The sequence below is a fragment of the Macaca thibetana genome, chromosome 14, assembly GCF_024542745.1.
Source record: "Macaca thibetana thibetana isolate TM-01 chromosome 14, ASM2454274v1, whole genome shotgun sequence".
In the NCBI taxonomy this organism is placed as follows: domain Eukaryota; kingdom Metazoa; phylum Chordata; class Mammalia; order Primates; family Cercopithecidae; genus Macaca; species Macaca thibetana.
The window spans coordinates 114,983,030-115,001,197 of record NC_065591.1 but is presented as its reverse complement, the minus strand read 5'-3'; the positions used below and the strand labels follow the sequence as shown (position 1 = coordinate 115,001,197).

General features: G+C 43.3%; 1 long non-coding RNA gene across 1 annotated transcript in view; it reads right to left on the bottom strand.

Moving 5' to 3' along the window:
• Positions 1–2,557: 2,557 nt before the first annotated feature.
• LOC126934843 (uncharacterized) overlaps positions 2,558–18,168 on the bottom strand; it is a 36,732-nt gene continuing 21,121 nt past the window's right edge. Inside the window, exon 3 of the long non-coding RNA XR_007719127.1 lies at positions 2,558–5,826. This is a non-coding gene — a long non-coding RNA (uncharacterized LOC126934843). The remainder of the gene's footprint in view (positions 5,827–18,168) is intronic.

Sequence of the window (18,168 nt, the reverse complement as noted above, 5' to 3'; positions counted from 1 at the left end):
AAAAAAAAAAGGTCACAATGTTATTTTTTACTTATAAATTAGAAAAATAATATAAAATGGAATAAAATTAGTGCTGAATCCTGTTTTATTCTAATAATATGTTATGTCAACTACAGATACATAAACTGGGGAAAAAATGAAAGTCCCATCTATCTTATTAAGTGATACATTTCCAGTAAAATTTACTTTTTATGTTCAAAATCATAAAACATCAATATATTTATGTTTTAATTGATTGTGTACTGATAGTAATTCTCAAATAACTCATTTTGGACTCACATATTTATGCTACCAAAATAAACATTTTTCTACTTTAATTTATATTTTTGTTGCAAAGAAGTATAAAGGGTGATCAATAAAATACTTCCAATCACTAAAGTGGTGAAAGTTAAATGGATATAATAAGTTCAAGGAAAAAACTATACAAACTTTTTTTTTTTTGAGATGGAATTTCACTCTTGTTGCCCAGGCTGGAGTGCAATGGCGCAATCTCAGCCCCAACACAACCTCTGCCTCCTTGGTCCAAGCGATTCTTCTGCCTCAGCCTCCCAAGTAGCTAGGATTACAGGCATGCACCACCAGGCCCAGCTAATTTTGTATTTTTAGTAGAGACAGGGTTTCTCCATGTTGGTCAGGCTGGTCTCGAACTCCTGACCTCAGGTGATCTGCCTGCCTCAGCCTCCCAAAGTGCTGGGATTACAGGTATGAGCCACCAGGCCCAGCCAAAAATATATAAATGTTTTAACCCTTAACAAAGAGCTTGTTAGAGATCTAAGGTATGGTGGGAGGGTTATAGTTAGTAATATTGTATTGTATACTAGAAATTTGGCAGGAAAACATGTTTTAGGTACTCTTACTATAAACCAAAAAAGAAACAAAGATAACTACATAAGATGATTTGTTTGACTGTAGTAATCACTTCAATATTTAAGTGTATATCAAATAGCATGTTATACACCTTAAAATTTATATGGTAATATAAAAGAGCTTGTTAATGTATTTTTAAATGAATGATTCTGAGTATCAAATTAATAATAAAAATTTATCTGGATACTTTTAAAAATTCTATAATAGTTTTATTTTTTAACTGTTAATATTTAAAATATGTTAACTACACCTTTTGAAATAGATAACAGAAAATTTTAAAATGTGAAAGAGGTATATAGTTTTTCCAAATTATTTTGTGAGTGCAAAAATGTTGACCTGCTGCTGGTTTAAAAAAGCCAACCAAGCAGGATCAAAAGGAGCAGATTTGCCCCTGTGCAGGGGTAGGTGACATACAGAGTTCCGTGCTAGTGCTGCCAGTTTTGAGACTCCTATGAAACATCTGAGTCAAGATATCTTTCAGGAAATTGTAGTTCACCAGAGGGGTCTGGACTAGAGAAATTTAGTCATACACATACAGAAACTAGTCAAATCAAGGAGATATTTGTGACCAGTGAGAGAGTATGATGGTTGGAGAAGAACAGCAGAATCACATTTTGGGAAATAACAATGGCAAAGGAAACAAGAAAGATCAGAAAAGTAGGAAGCAAGTAAGAAGAGCAAAACCAACAGAAAAGTTTTGAGAAGGAAGCAGTGGACAATAGTGATTTAAAAAAAAAAAAAAGTCCAGTAAGACAAAAACTAGAAAGAATCCATTGGGTTTAGCAATTAGGAAGTCAACAGTGACCTCAGTGACATCAATTTCAGTGGCGTGGTAGGACAGAAACTCAATAACTTGTCCTAAGGGATATTATACCTTTGATTTTAAGACCCAACAAAGAAAGATCAAGGAAGCATGACACTCTGGAAACTTTTCAGAGTATCATGCTGTGATCTCACCACTTTTTCCAGTCCGGTGGGTCTTCCAATCTCACATCAATAACCTGGCAAGGTAGGACATAATCTCCTGGCTTTTGCAATTAGAACCTGCCGACTAGTAATACTCAAGAAAATGAATAACTGTTTTTACCTAGTGTATTTGCAGGGTAACCTGCTAATCTTTTTGGGGTAAATCAAAGCTTTCAAAGCCTTAATCCCTGCCTAGAAAGAGTTTATAACTCAAGAAGACAATATTCACACAGAATTTTTTAAAAAGAGAGAGCAAGGCAAAATATGCTAATTTTTCAAGAACTCGTCTGAAAGAGACATTGTTGTTAGTTGAAAAGCCTTTCCAGGCCGGGCGCGGTGGCTCAAGCCTGTAATCCCAGCACTTTGGGAGGCCGAGACGGGCGGATCACGAGGTCAGGAGATCGAGACCATCCTGGCTAACACGGTGAAACCCCGTCTCTACTAAAAACTACAAAAATCTAGCCGGGCGAGGTGGCGGGCGCCTGTAGTCCCAGCTACTCGGGAGGCTGAGGCAGGAGAATGGCGTGAACCCGGGAGGCGGAGCTTGCAGTGAGCTGAGATCCGGCCACTGCACTCCAGCCTGGGCAACAGAGCAAGACTCCGTCTCAAAAAAAAAAAAAAAAAAAAAAAAAGAAAAGCCTTTCCAGAAATGGAAAGACTAGAATACTAGATACCAGATTCTAGGATACTAGAATACTAGAAAGGTATTCTAGGGTAGGGGCACTGGAACTACAGGGATAGTAGGATAAAAGAAAGTATTTCAAAGACGGGGGACAGGAAGAACAATGATATGTCCAAAGTATTAAAGGAGGGTGATGACAAGATAGCCCTGGCTTGAGTGGAGGTCCAGGAATGTGTAATGGGAGGTAAACTGAAAGCTAGCCACTGGTTGCTCAGAATACTAGCCAAGGTGTTTGGACTGGATTCTGCCAGCAATGTGAACCATTAAAAATCTTAGGGAAATTGGACTGATAAATGACCAAAAACAGTGTTTTAGGAATATTAATCTGGCAATGGCAAGCAGGATAGAGTGAAGCTGAGGAGAAACTCTTCTTCATTTAACGATGCTTCTAAGTAGAATACCTCTTAGAAAACTCATACTTATCATTCCAGCCTGTGGAAATAAAGTCTTGAATTAGGGCAGTGATAAACAGCATGGAAAGAATAGAAAAGAAGGAAAAGGAGTTAGAGGAAAATCTATAGACCTAGGACATTGGCTGTAGGCGCCAGGGGTGGGACCGAGGTAGTGTCAAGCTAGTCAAACATGAATTGAGGCTCCAAGTATGGGTAAAAGAAATAAGCAAGTCAGAAAAGGGAGACACATGATTTTTCTCCTTGCTGGAAAGCAACTACAAGACGTTAAATGTATTAAATGTGATTCATTTGAGTATAGAAATTTGGGGGTTGAAAAGATCCAGGTTCAAGTGAGCAATAAGAATTGGAGGTCTGAAATAAAGAGAAATTCATGTTGCATATGTGGACATGGGAATTCATGAGGTCTTTTGGCACCAACTATATATGAGGTATGCATAAGGGTGCAAAGGGGTCAGAAACAAAGACATTCGTTGCCTCAGTAATCATCTACACAGGTGTGTTGGCTGATGTACACAGTGAATGAGATCTAAGCTGAATAAATAGCCGAATAAAGAACAGGGGATCATGGAGAAATCTAGTAGTTTCGTCTTTACAATGTGTAGAGAAGTAATGGGAACTTCAGAAGCATGAAGCAATCCCAAAACCAAATAAATGTGTGGTTTGAAGAAGATGGTGCTATAGAATGCTACTGAGATCGAACAAATGGAAAGTTGCTGGATTTAGCGATTAGAAAGTATTGGTGACCTGTGAGAAGGACATTTTAGTCCAGCTGCAGAGAGTTAAGAAACAAGTGGATGGTGAAAAAATGGGCACAGGTAGGCGTTGTTCACCTAGAGAGGTTTCTTGACAACTTTTCTACACAGCAAGTCCTTCTGCTGCATTGTGTTTCGGCTGGTATGGGAATGGCAGTGTGGAGATATTACACATTTGGTAATAGGCACTCAAGAATTTAATGTCTTTGAAGATGAGAAGTGTTAGGCAAGCCACAGTCGTGTTACAGTTATGGACTCTGAAATAGTGTGAATTTTCCTATAATAATGGCACTTATCACACCACTTAAGGCAAAGAGGATACTTTGCAGCTTAGATATGCTTTCTAATCAGTAGTTAAGGAAGTCTCCTTTCTGCACGTCCACCTTCTTAAATGATTCAATTAAACTTTTATCTTTCCCCTAGACGCCTAATCAAATATGTGGTAAAACCACTTAGAACCACATTATAAGTTTCCTTTCTTCCTTATCTTTTCTCTCATTGGCTATAAAAAAAAATTGGTACCTATCAAAGAAACAATAAAACAATCCCAAACACACTTCGTTAGCAAGAACAAGGGCTCTATTTTCATTATGAACCTGATATCCCTACACTCAGAGCATCCACCGTGTGGGGAAAGCCCAGTACAGTCCTGATATGGTTCTTCCTATTTCTGATTTGAGGATTTGAATCTGAGTGGAGAAACACAGACTCTCAAGCTTGAAGGACTTCAAACTATAGCTAATATCTGTGCTCTCCACAACATTCCCTGTGCATTCAATGCCTTCCTCTCTGTTACTGAATCACATCTAAGTTACCTTGCTTGATTTTAGGTTTTTTTTTTTCATCTTTTCCTACTGGATTCATTCAACCTCATTTTATATTCCACTCTAATGTACACTCATCACTGAGTTGGTCTGGTTTTATCAATATATCTCAAACATACGTTCATTGCTCACCAATTCCGTGCATGCTGTTATGCTGTTCTCCTTTCTGAAATGCTCTTCCCCTTGCCCACCTGAATTCCTTTTATCTTGTAAGAACCTGACTTAAACACCTTCTCCCTTTGGAGCTCTCCCATGTTATTGCAGCCTATAATTATCTCCTGTTTTTTCAAATGCTTTTAGTCTTTAGAAGCTAACAGAGCATGTTTATAGCCCATGAGTACAAAGGCATCTTGGTCACTTGTCTTGTATTATTCACTATAACATATATGTGTAGATATTATGCTTCTATGGAAGCATGTGCCACAACTTACAGTTACTTTATTTTGTTCACTGGTATATCGCCAACCCCTGGAGCTGCGCCTGGAACATAGTAGACACTCAAATATTTGTTGAATAACTGAAAAGTGCTTAAGAAATGTTTGTTGATTGATTGATTGATTGGCCTGGATTGGACAGATGATTAAGCAGAGCAGAAAACAAATAGCAGAGGACAGGCTGGGCACAGTGGCTCAGGCCTGTAATCCCAACACTTTGGCAGGCCGAGGCGGGTGGATCACCTGAGGTCAGGAGTTTGAGACCAGCCTGACCAACATGGCGAAACCCCATCTCTACCAAAAATACAAAAATTAGTCAGGAGTGCTGTTGGCACCTCTAATCCCAGCTACTCAGGAGGCTGAGGCGAGAGAATCGCTTGAACCTGGGAAGCGGAGGCTGCAGTGAGCCGAGATTATGCCACTGAACTCTAGTCTGGGTAACAGCGAGAATGTCTCAAAGAAAAAAAAAAAACAAATAGCAGAGGTACCAGGATATCATTCTTAAAAATCAAACAGTACTCCACATCCTCGGGTCTGATCCAGATTTGTGGAAGGAGAGGGAAGAAGTGGAGGAAGAGGTAGGCAGTCAACTAAGACGGTCACCAAGTTCTCAGGGGAGTGAGATGATGATGTAGGGAGTTCTGACTCATCTTGGGAAATCATCAGCACACTTCAACACTCCCTAAAAACAGCAGCCCCCGGAAAAAGCTTTGAGGCAGTTTTGGATCCTCTCTTGTCTTTCCCCCTTTGATACGAGGCAGCTCATTTTGCAGAATGACTTGTTCAGCGTCTCAGCTGCTGTGGTTACTTAGTATTCAGGATATGTTGGGGAGTGCCTGCTGGATCAGTCACCTTCATAGTCACATTTCTTCTGAGCCCATGAAGCTACTGGAGACAGAAAAAAAATGGAGACAGGAAAAAAAAAATTGATTGAAACAGTGACACAAACCTGCACATCCCAATTAAACACCTTCTTCGCCATTCCCCAAATCCTATTCCTCCAGTTCTGTTCTGTTTAGCTGATGGTCCCATCACACCATCTCAGCCCCAAATGCTAGCTCCCATTCTTTCATTCTGGTTTCCAACCTGTGGGTGGCCACCAAATACTGTCAATTCTACTCAAAATGTCTCACAAATCCAACTTCCCTTTGTAGTTCCAGTTCCCCTACCCTTATCAGGTCCTTATCATCTCTCGCCTACATTATCACAATAGCTTCCTGTTGTTTGTCTGCTTCAAATCTCTCCCCTTCTCCGGAGCATTCTTCAAATTGCCACTGCCGCCAGTAAAATCACAAAAGATCAGATCTGATGATGTCATTTCTCTGTTTGAGTAGAGTCTAAAACTCTTGATATAAAAGTCTTTCATATCAAATCATGACTCACCTTTTCTCTGTCCATCCATGCGGGCTATCTATTCTGCCCTATTCCTAAATGTTCTCCACCTTAAGAGTTCTCCAGCCTGTCAGGCCTCTGAGCCCAAGCTAAGCCATCATATCCCCAGCTACCTGCAGGTGCACATCCAGATGGCCTGAAGCAACTGAAGATCCACAGAAGTGAAAATAGCCTTAACTGATGACATTCCACCATTGTGATTTGTTTCTACCCCACCCTAACTGATCAATGTTCTTTATCATCTCCCCCATCCTTAAGAAGTTTCTTTGTAATTCTCCCCACCCTTGAGAATGTACTTTGTGAGATCCACTCCCTGCCCCCGAAACATTGCCCTTAACTCCACCGCCTATCCCAAAACCTATACGAACTCATGATAATCCCATCACCCTTGCTGACTCCTTTTTCGGACTCAGCCCACCTGCACCCAGGTGAAATAAACAGCCTTGTTGCTCACACAAAGCCTGTTTGGTGGTCTCTTCACACGGACACATGAAACACAGCCAAAGTCTTATTTTTCTAAAACTAACTCATAGTTCCCCTTCCCTGAAAGTCCTGTTTTAATGAGTGGAAAAACTAGGAGCATTAAAAAAAAAAATCACTCCTTGAGGAGTAACAAGCAAAATTCAAATAAATCTAAAAGGCATAAAACTGAGGGATAAAGCCAAGCTCAATTTCAGTGTGATCTTGGTCAAGTGTCAGAAACCTGACCTGGGCATGCAGAGCAAGTCCAAAGGATGAAACGAGTTCGAGACCTACTTGGCAGATCTGAGGTGGGATCTAGCATTTGTGGAGGGCCAACAAGATGTAACTTCTACATTAAACACATGGACATCTATGATCTTGATCGATCTTTTCAGTAAACCTGTGGAGTAAGTGTTATTATCACCAATGTATTAGATGAAGAAATTCAGGGTCAGAGAGGTCCCAAAGGTTCAATGTCACATAATGAGCCAGGAGTGTAACCAGAATACAGACTCATGTCTGTCGGATTCTAAACTTACTGCTCTACCGCAGCACTCACAGTGAAGTGGAGAAACCTCGGAACCAGAGCACCAAGCTGATACAGGGTCAGGAACCAGCGAAGCAAAACAGGGTAACAGGCAATGGGGATCATCAGCACAGCATGAGAGTAGGGGCTTATTTCCAGCAAACAGTTGCCTTGCTGCGACAGGGTCCCTCTTAAAGCGTTGTCTTAGGACACTCTGGAACTTCACATCTTCCCTGATTCCCACATCTGCCCCTCTCACCCTCCTTCCACCCACATTAGAATCCTGCTTTTCTCTGAACTCTCCGATCCTGGTTCCTGGCTTCTGACACATAATATGCTTACATATAAGGCATAGCAATAATATATACCGCAAAACTTAGTGGCTTAAAACAAGAGCAATTTTTTTTGGAGAGAACGGGTCATGACTCTGCAATTTGGGCAAGTCTCAACAGGGACAGTTTGTTTCTGCTGCCCATAGTTGCCGAGACCAGCTCGGTCAGGGAGACCCTGACCGAACTAGAGGAATTAAAGACACACACACAGAAATACAGAGGTGTGAAGTGGGGAATCAGAGGTCTCACAGCCTTCAGAACTGAGAGCCCAAACGGAGATTTACCCACATATTTAATAACAGCAAACCAGTCATTAGCATTGTTTCTATAGATATTAAATTAACTAAAAGTATCCCTTATGGGAAACCAAGGGATGGGCCGAATGAATTGCAGCAGTAACAGGCCCTTAAGACACAGATCACTCATGCTTTTGTTTGTGGCTTAAGAATGCCTTTAAGTGTTTTTCCGCCCTGGGTGGGCCAGGTGTTCCTTGCCCTTATTCCTGTAAACCCACAACCCTCCAGCTTGGGTGTTAGGGCCATTATGCACATGGCCTAAAGTGCTGCAGAGACTTTATTTATGGCCAGTCTTGGGGCCAGTTTATGACCAGACTTTGGGGGGCTTGCTCCCAATAATAGTGTTGGCTGAGTCTGCTTGACTGGGACTAGAGGATCTAAAATAGTTTTGTTCACATTTCATGGCTCAGTTGGAGAGGCTGGAATCACGGGGACTGCCTGAATCTCTATCAAGCAACGTGGTTGGACTGGCTGAGATAGTGGCTAACTTCTATGACAGAAAATAACAGAAGCTCAAGAACTCTTACAGTTTAGACCTAGAAGTCACACAGCATCACTTCTGTCATAATCTATTGGTCAAAGCAAGTCATGGGACCAGTTTAGAGTCCAGGGAAGGGGAAAAACCTCCATCTTTTGATGGAATGTCAAAGTCACTTTCCACGCTGGGCATGATGGCACACATCTGTAATCCCAAAACTTTGGGAGGCTGAGGCGTGTGAATCACTTGCTACTGGGAGTTTTGAGACCAGCCTGGACAACATAGTGAGACCCTATTTCTACCAAAAAAAAAAAAATCTTGTAAAAAAAATTAGCTGGGCATGGTGGTGCACACCTGTCCTACCAGCAGCTCAGGAGGCTAAGGTGGGAGGATGGCTTGAGCCTGAGAGATCAAGGCTGCAGCGAGCAATGATTGTGCCACTGCACTATAGCCTGGACAACGGAGCAAAACCGTGTCTCAAAATAAACAAAAAAAACAATGGCAATTCCAAAGGGCATGTAGAATGTTGTGATTAACTTTGGAAATAATCTACCACAGTGATTTTTATATCCATCTGTTTTCTCTGATAGATTATTTTCCTGAGGTTAAATCTTTATATTCATTTTACATCCCTCATAGCACCTAGTACAATAACCAAAGCTTAGAAAATGCACCAATAAATGAGAAACCAACTAACCCACAGATGGGTTTGCAGTTGCCCCACTCAGTACTAGTCTTCAGGAAATGTAAATCAGAACCACAATGAAGTATCGCTGCATAGCCATTAGGATGGCTCTTATAAAAAGCCAAAACAAAAAAACATCAAATAATGAGTGTCGGTGAGGATGTAGTGAAATGGGAACCCTTGTGCATTGCAGGCAGGGATGTAAAATGCTATGGGAAATGATGTGGAGATTCCTCAGAAAATTAAACATAGAATTGCCATATGGCCCAGCAATTCCACTTCTGGGTATAGATTACAAAGAAATTAAAACAGGGACTCAAAGAGATGTTTGTTGACCCATGTTCATAGCAGCATTCTTCACAATAGCTAAAAGGTAAAAGCAATACATTTGCTCATCAAAGGATGAATGGATAAATAAAATGTACATACGTACAACAGAATATTATTCAACCTTAAAAAGGGATGAAATTCTGACCAGGTGCGGTGGCTCATGCCTGTAATCTCAGTACTTTGGGAGGCCGAGTCGGGCGGATCACCTGAGGTCAGAAGTTCAAGACCAGCCTGGCCAACATGGTGAAACCCCTTCTCTACGGGGGTGTGGCGCACATCTGTAATCTCAGCTACTTGGGAGGCTGAGGCGGGAGAATTGCTTGAACCCGGGAGGTGGAGGTTGCAGCAAACTGAGATTGCACCACTGCACTCCAGGCTGGGAGGCTGAGGCGGGAGAATTGCTTGAACCCGGGAGGCGGAGGTTGCAGCGAACTGAGATTGCACCACTGCACTCCAGCCTGGGCAACAGAATGAGATTCCATCTCAAAAAAAAGAAAAGAAAAGTGAGGAAATTCTGACATATGCTACAACACAGATGAACCTTGAGGACATTATCCTAAATGAAATAAGCCAGTCACAAAAGAACAAACATTGTGTCATTTCTCTTAGACGAGGTTCCTATAGTAGTCAAATTCATAGAACCAAAAAGTGGAATGGTGGTTTCCAGGAGCTAGAGGGAGGCATAAATGGGGAGTTAGCATTTCATGGGTACAGAGTTTCAGTTGGGGAAGATGAAAAACTTCTGGAGCTGGATAGTGGTGATGGCTGCTCAACAATGTGGATGTACCTACTGCCACAAAACTGTACACTTTTAAAAGGTTTTTGGTAAATTTTCTGCTATTTATATTATGCATGAATAGTACACATATTTGACCATAATTTAAAAAAGAAAAAAACCTAATTCACGCACTGGCTTTCAGACACAAATCTTCAGACTCCACATGCTTTCACCCTGGATCCTGATGCCTTCTTCCATCACTTATGCTGTCTAGCTCAAATCCCATGCACATCATATGTGCTCAATAAAAATCAGTAAGTGAATGGATATCTATAAATGAATGAATGCATTAATATTTACTTTTAACTAAGACGAGGGCTTCTCATCTCCTGGCAAAAAAAAGCAAACATTTTGATTGGTGGTACTTGGCAGTCTAGAAATATCATGAAGGTTCAACTCAGTTTCTCACTTTGGAAAACCTAGAGGCTCTGTCCTCATCCATTGAGTTCACCCCTACATGTTATCTATGTTTTAGCATGTGAGAGCTTGTTTTGCCTAGTGTATGTGGATTTTGAGTGTGTCCTCTGAGCAGAAACACCTTGAAGGCAGGGACATGTTTCTTTGTATCATCTACGATAACTAGTTCAGAGACCTCATATGCCCAACTGGTACTCCACAGTCCCATAGTAGACATAGGGGCTGGGCACAAGCAGAAAAGATTTTGAGACAAGCCCTAAGCTTTAGTCCATGCCCTCGCCAAGTCCTATTGATTGTTTACATATGAGATGGCTTCAACCTTCTTCATCTTCATTGCCACCGCCCTGGTTAAAGCCACCATCATCTGGCACCTGACTCCACGCAGCAGCCTGCTAACTGGTCTCCTTCTTTCTCTCTTGCATGCTCCCCACTTTCTACTCCATTCCCCACAGACCTGCCAGACTATTTTTCCAGACTATTCGTATGATTATATTATACCTTGGCTCAAAACCTTGAGTGATCTCCCATTGTAGAAGGATAAAGACAAAACCTCTTATGTTGGCCTACTTGGCGCTTGGATGGTCTGGTTCCTGCATAAACATTCAAGCCTCAGAGCAAACCACCTCCTGCATCTTCTCTGGGCTCCAGCCAGATGCTGTAGGTCCTTGGCTTCTGGAATGCACAAGCGTTCCCATCACAAATCTTGATGTGTGCTGGCCCCCTCCCGATCTCTGCTCTCTCTACCTGTTTAATTCTCACTTCTCTGAGTGCAGTGGCATGATTTTCGCTCACTGCAACCTCCACCATCTGTGTTCAAGGGATTCTCGTGCCTCAGCCTCTTGAGTAGCTGGGATTACAGGTGCACGCCACCACACTCAGCTAATTTTTGTGTGTTTTTAGTAGAGACGGGGTTTCACCATGTAGGCCAGGCTGGTCTCGAACTCCTGACTTCAGATGATCCACCTGCCTCGGCCTCCCGAAGCGCTGAGAATACAGGCGTGAGCCATCGCACCTGGCTAATACTGTTAAATTAAACTAAGTTTGGCCCCAGGTTGCCTCCGTACATCATCAACTGCAACCTAACTTAGTATATACACTAACTAAAATCCTAAAGTAGGAGTATAGTTTTCTTTTTTTTTTTTTTTTCCTGAGACTCACTCTGTCACCCAGGCTGGAGTGCAGTGGCACGATCTCGGCTCACTGCAAGCTCCACCTCCCGGATTCCCGCCATTCTCCTGCCTCAGCCTCCAGAGTAGCTGGGACTACAGGCGCCCGCCACCACGCCCGGCTAATTTTTTGTATTTTTGGTAGAAACGGGGTTTCACCGCGTTAACCAGGATGGTCTCGATCTCCTGACCTCGTGATCCGCCCGTCTCGGCCTCCCAAAGTGCTGGGATTACAAGCGTGAGCCACCGCATCTGCCCTTAAATTAGGAGTATAATTTTCTAACAAATAATTGAGTTTCAGCCAATCATAGCAAATGAGCGTCAGTCAATCACAGGTGGTCAACTGATCTCATCACATTCAAATGAGGCAAACGCCACGGTGTAACCAATGGAGCTGTCCTGTCCACAGAGGCTGCCTGCCCTTGCTGCAGAGTGGAGAGCTCTCTAAACCTCTTCTGGTTCTGAGACCTGCCCGATTCACGATTTGTCCTTTGCTCAATTAAACCCTGTTAAATTTAATTTGTCCAAAGTTTCTATTTTAACAACTGTCATTTCTTCAGTAAAATCCTTCTTGACCTCTCCTCACACCCTTCCTAGGCTAGGTCAGTCCTCTCTGCAATAAGCGCTTTCCTTTCCTTTGGGACCCTGCCCTCAGCTGGCCAGCACACATTCATTACATGTGGACTGACTACTGGATTCATGACAATCCCCTGCACTGGACAGACTGTAAGCTCCATAAGATGCCTTGTTTGCTTTTGCCCGTCATTGAATCGCCAATGCCTAGCAAGATGCCTGGCACGTAATAGTTGCTCAGTAAGCATGTGTGGAAAGAAGGAAGGGAAAAAAACAAAGGAAAAGAAAGAAGGAAAACGATAAGGCCCCAGCCTCACATTTTAGAAAACCACATAGCAACATAGTCACACAACACCAGTATTCTTTTTACATAATAACTGAAATTCAGCAGACAGGTTTCCAAGTTTTATCTTGGTTTTACGGACTTGGTTAAATCGCCAAAGTTCTCTAATGTGGGGTTTCTTTTATTTATTTTCGCATACAGTTGTAGAATGCCTACCAAATGCAAGGTATGTATTAGAAGAATGCTTCTCAACTGGCCACGTGTGGTGGCTCATGCATGTAATCCCAGCACTTTGGGAGGCCGAGGTGGGCGGATCATGAGGTCAGGAGATTGAGACCATCCTGGCCAACATGGTGAAACCTCGTCTCTATTAAAAATACAAAAATTAGCTGGGTATGGTGGTGCACACCCAGCTACTCGGGAGGCTGAGGCATGAGAATCACTTGCATTCAGAAGGCAGAGGTTGCAGTGAGTCAAGATCCCACCTCTGCACTCCAGCCTGGGCAATAGAGCAAGACTCTGTCTCAAAAAAAAAAAAAAAAGAAGAAGAAGAAGAAGAAGAATGCTTCTCAACTGAAAGAGATGCCTACTATAGAGGGATGTATCAAAATTTCAAGGGGGATCTTATTCAGAATACGAATAAACCCACAGCCAACATGATGCGCACATGTTGGGTGTGTGTGAGTGGCAGGCAGAAAATGACGCAGAGATGAATAAGACACTTCGTGACATCAAAGAATTGTCTCTGTGATATCAGAAAGACATGGAGCTACAACTACACAAGGCAATTTGCTGGAATAGAGAAAAAAGTGTGATGCAGAGTACAGAGTATAGAGAAGAAGTAGTTAATTTCAATTTGGAAAGGAGGGAAGAGGCTTGTTGGTAACTTGAGATGGATTCTGAAGGATAGATAAGAAGACTTTATGGGCCGCCAAGAGGGACAGTCACGAGGACCTTTTTCCAAGAAATATGGTGAAGGCTAACTAGTTAATGGGCAGAAAGTCCTCTGAAGCCTTTTATGAGAGGCTCTGTGAATATCAAGTACTGTCTCTGAACAGAAGATAATTCCAATACATTCAACTACACAGCAATTGTGCTTGGCTGACCAATGATATTACTCCTGAGAACTGAATATGTCTAAGGCTTTCTCCTCACCGCCCAAGAAGGTCTTGATTTGCCAGCATAATCAGTTTATGGGAGAAATTATTCCAGCCATCAACAGAGGGGGATTAGCTAGGGAACGGCTGGTTCATATTTAGAACTCACTGATGATTATTTCTGTTCTCACTGAGCAGCCAGATGTCTGGCACTCTCTGAGACTTTATCGATTTAATTTGACCCCTGGAGAGACACATGAACAAGGGCAAGTCTTTCCAGGATATGATGTGGGAAAACAGAAAGCAGAGATGGTACTACACAAAACTGTGAGACTGGCTGCACTTGTGTGGGAATGCTTGGTCTCTCTGACTGTGGTAGACCCTACTACTCGTAATGGTTAGCTCTTACAGGGTTCTGAGCATTATTCTAAAGGCTTCAGATGTATAGCATCATTTAATCCTCACCACCACCTATGAGATAGGCGAAGTCAATGCCATTGACATTTTACAGTAGAGAACTGGGGCACAGAGGAGCTAAGTAACTTGTTCAGGGTAACGCAGAGGTAGGATTTGAACTCAGCTGGTCTTGTTTCACAGTCTGTGCCCTTACCCATCATATTAGACTGTCTGTCATCCATAGAATTGAAAAAGGATTTTCCATTTTCTCCTCCTTCTTCTCCTCCTCCTCCTCCCCCCCCACCTCCTCCGCTGCCTCCTCCTCCTCCCCCCCCTCCTCCTCCGCTGCCGCCTCCTCCTCCTCCTCCTCCTCTGCCGCCGCCTTCTTTTTTTGAGATGGAGTCTTGCTCTGACGCCCAGGCTGGAGTGCAGTGGCACAATCTCAACTCACTGCAACTCTCCTGCCTCAGCCTCCCGAATAGCTGGGACTACAGGCGCCGGCCACCACGCCTGGCTAATTTTTGTATTTTTAGTAGAGAAGGGGTTTCACCATATTGGTCAGGCTGGTCTTTTTCTTTTTTTTTTTTTTTTTTTTTTTTTGAGACAAGGTCTCGCTCTGTCACCCAGGCTAGAGTGCAGTGGCACAATCTCAACTCACTGCAACCCCCACCTCCCAGGCTCAAGTGATCCTCCCATCTCCCGAGTAGCTGAAACTACAGATGTGCACCACCCTGTCTAGCTAATGTTTTGTTTTTTGTTTTGAGATAGGGTTTCATCATGTTACCCAGGATGGTCTTGAACTCCTGGGCTCAAGTGATTCACCCAGCTCAGCCTCCAAAGCACTGGGATTACAAGCATAGTCCATCGTGTCCGGCTTCTGTTTCGCTCTCTAGCTGTGTGATTTGGGGCCTATTATTTAACTTTTCAGTGGCATTTTCATTGTAATAGATCACAAAGCTTTACAGTGGGAAAAATTGGGGGTCTCAGCCTGCTGCCTCCCCATATCCTCAATCCCTAGCCCCAGCTGAGGCATTGGTTTCATTTCCTGTATGCTCAGCTCCAAAAAGCTTGACCAACTCTGAGTAAGAATATGTTGGAGCAAGCTCAGCTATACCAATCCATGGAGGCCAAGTCCTAGACTGCTCAGCCTTAGTGTAATACTGGCCTCGGTGAGCCCCTGTGGGCCCTGAGCTCGCCTGTGCCTGCACCCACTTCTCCCTGGTGTGGCTCCTCTGTGCTGTGAATGCAACTCCAAGCCTTGCCTTCCTTACCCAGATCCCCCCCAATTCACTCTGTTGATATGACTAAGCTTCTGCTTTGACACCTCCTCCTAGCTCTAGTTTAGGAAGCCTATCTAACGCCCAGTCCTGGTATATGGGTTGGGCCCTGCCTTGCACTTGCCAGTTTCTTTCCCCATTTCAAACGAGCCTTGCCCCTCAGGACAGCTCTCCCTCAGAGCTGGGCCTCTGCGCCCATAGCCTCTCAGTTCACTACTTACTTGACCACTTGCAACACCTGTGCTCCCCAGAGCGCTCTATCAACAAGCGGATGATCTGACTCCCCCTTCCTCCCTCCCTCCCCTCTTTCTCCCTGCTTCCTCCTTCCCTCCCTTCCTTCTTTCCCCCCTTCCTCCCTTCCTTCCTTTCTTTTTTCCTTCCTTTTTTCTTTCTTTCAGATATGACTCACAGAAAAAAAATTCATCACTTTAGCCATTGTAAAGTGCATAGTTCAGTGACTTTTAGCATATTTTTGAGGCTGTGCAACCAATACCATTATCTAATTCCAGAACCTTTCCATCACCCCAAAAAGAAACCCCATATCCAGGAGTAGTCACTCTCCATTTCTCCTCCTTCAGCCCCTGACAATCATCAGTCTGTTTTCTGTCACTATAGATCTGTGCCTACCCTAGACATTTCATACAAATGGAATCATACAATATTTGTCCTGGTTTTCTGGCTTCCTTCACTGAGTATGATGTTTTTTAGGGTTGTGCATGTTGTAGCTTGAATCAGTACTTTGTTTCTTTTTATGGCTGAATAATATTCCATTGTGTGGATAGACCACACTTTGTTTATCCATTCATCACTTGATGGACATTTGGGTTGTTTCTAGTTTGGGGCTGTTATGAGCAATGTTGCCATTCACATTTGTGTAGAAGTATTTCAGTTGTCTTGGCTATTAGAACTAGGAGTGGAATTGCTGGTCATATGGTGTGTTTAACTTTTTGGGGAATAGCCAAACTGCTGATGAAGGAATCTGAGTCATTTTACATTTCCCAGCTGTGCATAGGAGTTTCAGTTTCTTCACATTTACCCCAAAACTCCTTATGGTCCTACTCCGGTATTTCTTCGATCTCCTGCCACTGGGTATTTTCATGCACTTTCTGATTCTTTGAATGAAGTAGTGAAACACATTTGATTTTGATGGCAGAGTCCTGAGATTCGGTCGGCTTCGCCATGCAGGATATTAAGGCAGGTACATTTTAGGGGCAAAAAAAAAAAAAAAAAATATATATAATCCTCAGTTTTCTCATTTGCTAAATGGGAATAATAATAAGGTTTGGGGGCTGATTAAATGAGATAGTGCATGTAAAACCCTCAGCATGATGCTTATAAAGCCTTACCTCAAAAAACGCTAGCTCTCATTATCACTCTTTCTTTGTCCACACGTCTGGACCTCTGAGCTGTCAGTCACTCCATCAGCCATTTGGTTAGTTAGCAAGTATGGACAGAGTCCCTGCCACATGCCTGTCACTGTTCTAGGAACTAGTAGTATAGCACCAGACAAGAAAGAGCCATACCCTTAGGATCTAACATTCTCCTGGGGCAAGAGGCACAACGAACATCTAAGTGAAGAAATGAAGATAATTTTAGAAACTGGAAGTACCTGAGAAAATAACACAGGGTAATGTAGTTGTGGATAGGGTGAGGGGCTGCCCAGATGGTATGGCCAGGGGAAGCCTCTTGGAGGAGGAACATCTGAGTTAAGACCTGGAGGCACCCACACAAGGTCTGGAGAAGAAAACTCCACACAGAACAAACTCCCGACACAGAATTCCTGGGACAGGAAAGGCTCGGAGGGGCTGAGGGGCTGAAAGGAGGGAGGTGAGGAGGGAGGGGAAGGGCAGGAACTCCGAGCAAGCCAGGGATCATGGAGAAAAGGCAGCAGAAGCCAAAGTGGCTGCTGCAGCGCTGTGCTGGGGACAGCAGCAAGAAACCAGACTGTCCATGGGGCCCCTGGAGAAGGACATCAGTGAAACTGGGCCAAACCCCAAGTGTGAAATTTGGCAGGGGTTCTGGGTACCGAATGTTCTCCATCGTTGGCCAGAGTCAAAGGAAGCCTCACCGGAAAGCTACAGCATGGCACAGCTTGTCCCTGAACGACACCGTCACTCGCTCTTGGGAAGTCCTGTCCTCATTCAGATTGCTTTATTTTTGAGACCAATCACCTGATCACACATCTGCTGCTAGCATTTGAGCCCTAACACAAGAGTGTGCATGAATATAGGGGATTGTGTTTCAAAAAGGAGGGAGGAGGCCTGAACTCTCCCTGCCTCTTGGAGTGCATTGTGTCTGGGGCCAGTAGGGTTGCCCGTTGTTCTGCGATGTCACAAAGCACAAACACACGCACCAAGAAGTCATCAAAGACAGCCCAACTCACAGCCCATGAGGGGCCCTGAGTACTGCCTCTGACCTCCCTATGGCAAGCCAAACGGCCATGGGAAGAATGAGTGTCAGAATGATGCCCTTGAGGGCAAGGATTTTAGACCAGTCATGGATTCTGCCTGTGCACTGGGCTCTACCACTTTCTAGCTATCTGGCTATCAGCAAGTTACTTTAAGAGTCTTAGTTTCAACTTCTCCACCCATGAAATGGAAATAATGTCTTAGTCATAAGGGTAGCAAGTCTACTGCTGCATATCAGCATAGCACTGAGCCTGGCTCTTCGTAAGTCTTCAGTAAGTGTTATTCATTATAATGTATTATTATTATTGTTACTACTACTACTACTTTTATTTTG